Genomic DNA, 10186 nt, shown 5'->3' with positions numbered 1-10186 from the left:
AACGAAAACATGAAATTGCCATTCACTGTTAAAACATTGAATTACAGACCCTGCTCTATTCCTCATGATGTATCACAATGTTCCGCTAAATTCGAACAGTGATAGAAAGTATAAATGGAGTGGTTATTAAAGGGACTTCGCAAAAAGCCCACAAAAAAAATTAGGACCGTTTAAAACTAGGAACGAAAATGAATCATGTTTTATTTTTCAACCCATCAAAAATGTCTGATTGCAAGCCTCACAATTACTATAACAGGTGACATGCTTGCTTGTGGGATTGTTTTTTTCTGAAATTCCTTAAATAAAAAATTTAAATTCAGTTCCTCAAAAATTGTTAGAATATATATAAATAAACTTCGATTACCGGTTTCACTGAAACCATTTAAATTACAGGGCATTATTAATAATCAAATGTCAATAAATTTAATGACAAGTAGCTTCCAATTCCAAGTTTGATTATTTAATGAGAAAAAAAAAGAAAATTGTAGGGATTATTTAAGAAATAAAATAATAAATGAATAATGAATAAATTCAAGAAGCAGCTTATACCACCAGCCAGATGGTGTGCATTCCTAATGAAATAATAGAAAAAAAGGACAAAGACAAAAGTAGCTCTAGTGCTAATATGTTGCTTAGCGACCAAAACATATCTGCAATCAAAATATTTATTATAAAAAGAAAAATACTTTTAAAAAATAAAATATCGTTTCTTATAAATTTCAACACCCCGTATACCAATTAAAGACATTTAAGCCATTTTAATAAAACATAATCTCAAAAGATTAAATAGTGGATATTTATTGAAGTTATTTCGTTCTTAAAAGCAATAAAAATAAATAAATCCCAAACTACATAATCGGTTTTATTATATGTGTGTTAAGACCCGAATCAGATAAGTAGATGCAACTTTACAATAAAAATAAACACATCATAATACCAAAAACATAATCGTAAATCATTAAAATGAACCGAACGAATAAAAAATCATATTTATTATTTTTTAGAACAGGTACGTTGCATGGCATGGAGTCTTTCTTATACAGAAATATTATAAATTAAGAACCAAATTAAAAAATATCAATATTCTATTACCGATTAGTATGAATAACATATTTGCTTGCCAGCGGTTCGAAAAATTGAACGCATTTTTCGTATTTCCTATCCAATCTTTCCATATTATTTATGCAAGAGGCAAGGCATTAAAATTCATAGCACAGTCACAACTGGGAGATGGTTTTTAGTAGATTCTGAAATCAATTTTAATCATGGAGACTAAGGTTCACAGGGTATGTATTTTATATTAAGGTTCCTTCTTTTTTGTTGTCTTAGATATAAAATTAACACCACACACTTGAATGATAATTTATACAGTGAATGTATAATTTATAATAGCTCAGAAGTATTGGAGTAAGTAAGCTCAGAGTTTTAGTAATGAAGTGTATATGGTTTTATACCTAACAAAATAATATAAGAACTTTTTCATGAACTTAGTCATTGCTGTAACAGCTTTTTTAATTCTGAGTTTGACCACCATTTGCGCCGTTAACCATTAGGCGCTCGATCTTCCAGCGAACAGGTTCGTTTATATTCTTCTTTTTTGTTTTCTTTCCCCTTTCTTTATTTTACTCTTTCCCCTTATTCTCTCCACGTTTATCCATTTTCCTTACCCACGTTATAAGTTTTGTACACTATACTTATAATTTGCCTCTTTATCATCTATTATTGTTACATATATTTTCTTCCTCTCAATTTTCATTTTCTTTTCATATTTAAATTTTAAATTAATAATAACTAATATGTTCATACTTCTTTGCATTATATAACTTTATTTTTATTTCATTTCCTTAAGTAAGTTATTGTACCCGCTTTTTCAATTACCTATGTATACATTTTATTTCCCGCTTCTCTCATCACTTCATTTTATTAATTCTATTTTGTAAAATTATTCATTGTATGTGTAAAATTATTCTGTTTATACTTTCTTTTTATATTTTTTTATTTTTCTATACTTACTGTGGCTGTTATCTTGTTTTGTTTTTAGCCCTGAAGAAGGCTAGAAACTCCAGCCGAAACGTCGGCATATTAAAATAAGTTAATCATACTTATTTGTGTTTTTCATTGACCCCACCCCCAACCATTTTCTCCTCATTTATCATCCACGGTCAACTATCTCTCATAATTAAGAACTTTGTTATTCACTTGTTTATTGAATTGATAACTTTATAGAAAAGAAATACAATAAGTAAATATGATCAATGTTTCAGAACACATTATAATCTTTGGAAGGAACGATCCATTACTTTAATCATTATTTTAAATTAGACGTCTCGGAAGATTATCAGGGATTTTATTCTAATATTATAAAGAATAAAACAATTTAAAAAAAATAATAATAAATTTAAAAACAATTTATTTCCATTAGGAAGAAAGTACCCAGCCCAGTGTTGCATTCTTCTAATGCTCAACTAGAACTATATCGCCCGACTTGGAGGTCCTTTATCCAACTCCTCTTTAGCCCTTAGCAAGTTTCATTAGGAATGTCACCAAATGAAAGGTAGTACAAATGTATTGATATACCAATAAAACTTATGAAACTATTTGTCATACGAAATACATTAAGAATAACGCACCAGGATAATAAAACAGAAAATCTTAAAATCTTTGGTACTTTACCATTTAAATTATTTTATTTTTATAGAATTATCTTAAAATTGATGGATACTAATTTATTTACAAAAGAAATAACATATCTAAAAATGTTTAAAAAACATTAAATTTATTGAAACATCCTATAAAAATAAATTCGGTAAACGTACCCTTAAACTATATGGTACCACACATATTTAATCGCTTACCAGAAAAAATAATAAATTAATCACACAAAAAAATAAATAAATAAAAAACTAAAAAAAGAAATATCTGACTGGGTACTTTCATACTTCTATGATTCCCAATAAATGATTTCCATTCATCAAATCACTATATATAATATATGCCTGTATTTTTTCTGAACTCCAAATAATTTATTTATTATGTGGTAATTAGAATTATCAATGTACGTGTGTACTTAGTAATAGATATTATTGGATCCTTATTTTTATCATGTTTTGTATCATCTTGTTTTATTCTCATTATTATATTAATTCACTAATTGTAAATTTGCAGTTTTATTACTCACTTCAAAATCCGTTCATTTATTTAATTTTTTAATAATTATTATTTTTATTTTTTACGTTATTTTAACTTTATTTATTGTTAATTAAATTATTAGTTGTATCATTTCAGATCAATGCATATTGTACGTACTTACCTTGGCTTAAATATCGTATAGCCTCCACAACGCCCTTATAGTCAAAAGTGTAATATTTACATTTACATTTCACTTATGTCTGTCAATTTTATGTGTTATCTACACGATAGATATCATCTGTTTTTTACCACTTTCTAGTGGGTTCATAAATTTGGCAACCATAATCCCACATGCATTATATATTCATGTAGTATACAATTACCATTTATAAGTTTCTGTTTGAGGTTTTTTTTCTGAGTCATTTTAGTATTGAATATATCAGTCTCATTCGAAAATTGACATTGTGTATTGAAATGTGGGTCATATGTCAACTTTTTATCAAAAATATAAGTGAAAAATATATAAAATGACATAACAATATATTAATTATATTACATATCAGTCAACGAGTAAATTATACAGAAAACGATCAACATATAACAAGATTAATGAAGCAATATTTTTTTAAAATTAATTTTTAGGTCTAAATTTCAGGTAGAGGTCACTCGAGAGACGCTTATCTATACAATTAACACAAAAAATACAAAAATGGATTTTTATTAGTGAAACCATTAGAGATGGTAGAGCTAATAGGACTGTTTTAATTTGGGTAATATACTGCTTTTCCTAATGATAATAAATAAATCATATAGAATTGAGATTATTAAAGGTGGTTTTTCTCATACTATGAATTTTTATTAGAATGGATTTAAAAAAAAAACATACTCTAATTTTTAATGATAATAATAAAAGGGCTTAGCGAACCCTAAGATTCGATGACTATATCTCTAATCCGCTGTCAATATACATCTGTCCAGTGACGTCGGCCTAAAGAAACCTAAATCTAGATCAGTCTCGAAATAATGCACTTCATTCTACCCTTCCCACTTTCACCGTCGGAATAGTGTTTTTAACATTTTAGGAATCCGTTTATTATTCCTGTATATTAGGAATTCGTTAATCTGAACGATCTCAAATGTCCACCTTCGTACTCTCAACAATTAATACAGATTATTTTTAATACTTAAATAAAAGTAAATTTATCGAAAAACTAAGAAAAAAAATCTCCAGGAACATTATATCTACTCAATTAAAATATTAATAAATTCACTACAATACAAAGCTAAAATAATAATCTAAATAACTAAAACTGTTTTTTATTTATTTCTATTTAAATAACTGTACATTATAATACAGTAAGATCTCATTTAGAATGGATTGATACAGGCGTGTAGAGAGCCTACCCATTGGTAGCACTCTAATGACATTTTACATTAGCAGGTCTCGTTGCTACCTTCTTTTCAGGCACCTCGGAGGATTGTCAGGAATAAAAGAGGAAGCAAGATTAAAAGGTAGTGGATTTGGGTGGTTAGGGAATTTTTTAATGGAAGGGATGATATCTGGTCGGGTTAGGTCGGTTACATATAGAACATTAAGATCTTTATCCACGATTTTATTTGTGACAAAGTAAAGAGCGTTGAGGATTTTACGATTTTTCTTTTCAGTCTTGTATGAGAATTCCAGGTTAGTCGTTTGTCTCGGTGTAGTCCAAGGTAGCAGATCTATTCGACAGGGATAAGATCAACATTATTAACGGATACTCAAGGTCAGTCGGTATGTTTACGACGAAGGTTAAAGGTGACTTTTTGGGATTATTTTAACCCTCCAATTACAATATCAATCTCCAAGAGCTGTGATATAAGATTGCAGGGTTTGGGATACAATCTAAGGGTTATTATTAACTGCGAGAAAAATAACTAAACCTAAAAATAATATTTAAAACGAACCGGTATATTAAAAATATATTTTTTTTTCGGCCAAGACTCCCATTGGAGTCCTATACTGCCTAACCATGGTTGGGGGTCAATGTCCTCGGTAGTATTAAAAATAAAATATTAAAAATTTTGTGAAGGTTTCCATGGGAACGGGTTATTTTTGTCTCGACGCATATAAGAACCGATACCTCTCACTTACGGAATATTAATCACTACATTTCAAAAACGACATAGCCTAACAACCTGAAATTACTATGGGTGGTTGTTTTTACGGTATAAATACGCAATGAAGCTGGGTTAGGAAAAATTCAGACACTAAATAGTAAAAAAAAAACAATTGTATTACGTTATAACTGCGAGAACCCAAAGAGTTTCACTTTTAACACAGCAGAGCCTCGTGATCATGTTTTTTTAAACAACACTAGTGATATTTTGATTGTAATTTAATTATTTGATTGTTGTGTTAATCAGGATAACAAATTATTCAAATCACTATGTTACATAGAAACAAATGAATACCTTAATAAATAAATAATACGAATATTTAAAACATAAAATAAATATCTTATTAATATTCACAGAATACTAAAAATAACTCTTAAATATAACAACGTATTTGGATCTTGAGATGTATCCGAATATCAACTATAACGGAAAAATAAGTGACATTGCAAATTGGATTGAATATTTACTTCCAAATATTTTCTCAATAAAAACTTCTACTCGTTCATGCATCACGTCTGCTATGAAAGGGATGTTTTTCTCCGTCTTATGGAAGTGGAAGGAGGGAGAACTCCGGTAACAAGTTTAAGGCGGAGATGGAGTTTTGGAAGAGCGTTTCCAGCTTCCTTCTCCATGACCTATAATATTTTTTCGAGCGACCTTTCCATCTATGAGAGAAGTAAGACGGTTGGTTATGATAGTTTGGTGTGGCCCACAATCCGATATCCCCCACACTCAGAGAATCTTATTGGCGAAAAGTAAATCAAATGGATGGCTACGAAGGATGTATTTCCTATAACTAAACTTTGGAAATATCCTCCTGAACCATGTGAGAGAATATATAGAGAATAAACAGAAATATATCTCGTAATTGAACAATTCAGCAAGGATAAAAAGAGTCTGAAAATGAAACAGATTAAGAAAAAACGAAAATTGATGTCGAAATGATTCCTTATCTCATAAAAAAATTTTACCACCTCTTAGGATATAATCCTGACGTTTTTCTAATTGCTATGTAAGTCCGTTCTGAAGAACTAGATTTATAAAGGTTTTAAACGATACTAGAGTAAATATTTAGGTTTATTTTTCTTCAATCAATAGCAAACCAAGATTCTGTAATATTTTAACTACAGGTACACCCAACCCATTATGTATTATAGGAATATATGAAGTACTGTCCACTCTTTATTCTACTGTGTCTAACAGATGGATAAGTAATCTTACATAATAAGATAAGTAAAAGGATAAGTAATTTAGAACTATTATAATTATATACACGTGTGTGTGTGTATATATACATAATTCATTTAAATGATAACATATGATTATAGCTTGAATCCAAGAAGTGTTCATGAGTGTACTAGCTATATATGGTCCTCACGGACGTAAAAAAGGGGAGAGTGGTTGGACCTCTTCTACGAGCATTACGGTCCATGCTAGACTGATTGTCGGAATTACACATCCAAGCCTGTAAATTTATTCAGTCTCATTTGGTGCCCCCCTCAATGCGAAATCAAGACAGCGTGAATCATGTCGCAACCTAACGTCTCAGGCGTTATCACATCTTTTTTATGCTGGCCAGCGTTCGTTGGAAGAACCACTGGTACGGTTAAACTTACAAAACCACAACTTCATAGAAATACAGAACAAGACGTGAGGAGAAGACGACACCGTTGGACTGGACACATCAGCGGCGCATGAGACAAATATTTTTTTAAATATTCGGTGATACAAAAACCCTTTATACTTCAATTTTATTTGCAATAGAAGTAAAGAAGTAATCCAAAATATTATAATAATAAACCTCAGATTTAATTTGAGTTTAAAAGACATTTTCAGAAACCGAAAATGCAGAACAAATATCACTAATGCACCTAAGTTGATCTTTCTTTGATTATAACCTAACAAGTAACATTAATTAATAAAATTTTAAATACAAGTAGGAATGATTATTAGTTATCAAATATCAAGTGGTTTTAAGATTAGGTATAATTGCGAGTATATTTACAGAACTTTATTAACAATATTACACATTATTAGCAAAATAAATTTGGATTAAGACGGTCTTGAATGATTCATAGCAGGAAATTAATTAGATAATTAAAAAAAAAAGAAAATGCTTTTAACAAATCTAAAGAAAGAGGAGAAAATACCCCAGATTTCATAAAAATTACCGGGTGCTTAAAAATTATTTATTTATGAACCCAAAAGGCTGAGAAGAATCATATTTTGATTAGAATTGATCCAGTCATGATTTGCAATTCATATTTAGAGCCATGTTTTAATTTTTTAATTATTCACTCAGAGTAAAGAGCTGAATAAATAAACTTTTAAGTACCACAGTAAGGGGAAATTATTCGTGTTTAAGTCAAATTAAAGTATATTTACAATTCAAAATGTGCTTGTTACACTACAAATGCGCTTGTAATGTAAACACAAACGCACACACGCAAACACACACACACACGCACGCGCACATACACAAAGACACCCAGAGAGAGAGAGAGAGAGAGAGAGAGAGAGATTTGCCTGCCTGACTAGGAAGGCTTTGGAGAAGGTCATTCCTGTGTTCACATAAGGAGTGGCAGGCCTCTCCAGGAATCAATTTGGCTTCCTGAAAGCGAGATCCACGGTAGAAGCTATCACGTTGGTGGTGGAAAAGGAAGGCTATAGCAGGGAAGATATGGAGAAGAGGCACAGAATGCTATTTTGCTTTTGTCACGATATTCAAGGATAGGACCTTGATATGTTCGACAGAGGACGGATTGAAAAAGTTTAAGGTGACTGGAAGTGTACTCTAGGGCTCGGTACTGGGACTTCGGTTATGGAATGCCATGTTAAGGACTTCGTCGGCTTAGTCTCCCAGAGGGTTCCGAAATAGTGGGATTTGCTGATGATATCGCAGTGGTAATCGAGGCAAGGTATAAAGAAGAACTCATGCTAAAGGCAAACCATTGTGTCGCTTCGGTTTGAGATTGGCTAGAATCAGTAGGGCTGCGACTAGCAGACAGTAAGACTCGTCAGTAGCAGGAAAACGAGGGGAACTATCACCTTGAGAGCGGGTAGGCAAGAGATCCAGTCCAAGCCTTCTTTGACTTCGCTAAGAATCGATGATAGACTCCGGTTCAGAGACCATATTCAGCGGGTGAGTGATAAAACGGCTAGAGTCACCACCGCACTGTCCCGTTTAATGCCAGGGGACCGAGGAACAGCCGTAGGCTGTTGATATCGAGTGTGGTCCAATCCAATCTGCTCTACGCAGCTGCGATATGGAAGGATGCGTTGGATACTGAGGGCTACAGAAGACCGATGGTGTCGGTGTATCCTAGGTGTGCGCGAAGAGTGATCAGCGTGTTTCGCCGTCTCATACGAAGCGGCTTGCGTGGTGGCCAGGATGTCACCGATTGAGCTGATCGCCGATGAGAGGAGGCGCCCTTATAATAGTGTTAACTAAATTCCCAGAGCCGAATTAAGAAAGGAGATTATAAGAAAATGGCAACGTCGCTGATTCAGTAGAAGGTGGACGCACAGGCTGGTGCCCAACATTGAGGCCTGGGTGAATAGAAATCATGGGGAGGTAGACTGTTATATCTCTCAGTTTACCACAGGGCATGGTTGCTTCCGAGCCTACCAACTTAGGCTTAAGCTCGATGGACTGGAGAATGTCCATTGTGCCCAGGAACGGAAGAGAGTGCAGAACTCGTTTCTTTCTTTTTCTCGGTCCCCCCTTTCATGAAAAAAGGAGTGAGCTCCGACGCGTTTGCAGCTGAGACCCGACAGCAGATAATATCAATATTATGCTGCTTAACCACGATTAATGGATGGAAGGCCAACGATTCGCTGCACAGGTTGCAAAAGATAAGAAATGAAGAGAAAGAAAAGCGAACCAGGAGATAGCCTAAAACAATCAGGCGGCACTCAGCCACCCATGATGTAATGTCTAACGGCGGTCCCGTGGAGGGTAAGAAGGTTTGTTTTAGTGGGTAAAAATCCTATACAGGGATAGGTACAGGCCTATTAGTGTCTTTTCAAGACTTCCACCTGCCCTCGTAAAAAACACACACACATATGCAGAGGCTTGGGATTACACAGGATTTGTGTGAAGATAGAACCGAGTACCGGAAATTCCTGAAACATGCGGTGCTTGTATTGGTAGACAATAAAATACTCTCATCTGGGACGACTTGGACGGAAAAAAGGAATAAGAAGTTCAATGAAGTTTTCAAGCAGAAATGGGAATATCAAAACAGATTATATTTTTAATTAAATTGAACATTAATGGTTCATTTACCCTGTAAAATCAAATTGAACGATCATTAAGTATGTAACGGGCTAATAATTGAAATTAAATTATGACCCCTTAAATTGTTCGAAAATAATTGTTAGTAACAACATTACGTTTAGGTGGGAAAATCTCAACAGAGTTAGTGGTCTCTGGGTCTCAAGGATGAGTAGCACAAGGCTGCGTCTGTCTGCAGCAGATAAGGTTAATAGGGATTTGCTACGATCAATAGTTAATGCTATAATTAAACACTGCGTTGATTGGTTATCCTCAATTATGGAAAAATATACAAACGTGAAACTAAGTAAAATATTTTAGTCCATGAAAAAATAACTAAAACGCAACTTGTTAAAGTAATTCAGTGCAAACGATATTTTTATTCCTTTGTCACTATGGTATAAGCAATACATCACAACCTGATTTAGGTAAGGCAACCTAAAAAGTATCCTATGTCTTTAAAAGTTATTCCTTAACACATACCTGGAGGATACCTAAACGAGAAGATATCCTTCAAAACTGCAAATAGTTTTCCAGATTGTTGGTTGCTTGGCAAACCATCAAGATTAGGTAGGATTGCATCTGGTAATTTTATTGTTTTTAACATAAAATATTCATAAC

This window comes from Halyomorpha halys, unplaced genomic scaffold, assembly GCF_000696795.3.
Source record: "Halyomorpha halys isolate HHAL.00 unplaced genomic scaffold, Hhal_1.1 Scaffold336.1, whole genome shotgun sequence".
Taxonomy (NCBI): domain Eukaryota; kingdom Metazoa; phylum Arthropoda; class Insecta; order Hemiptera; family Pentatomidae; genus Halyomorpha; species Halyomorpha halys.
This window is presented reverse-complemented; position numbering follows the sequence as displayed.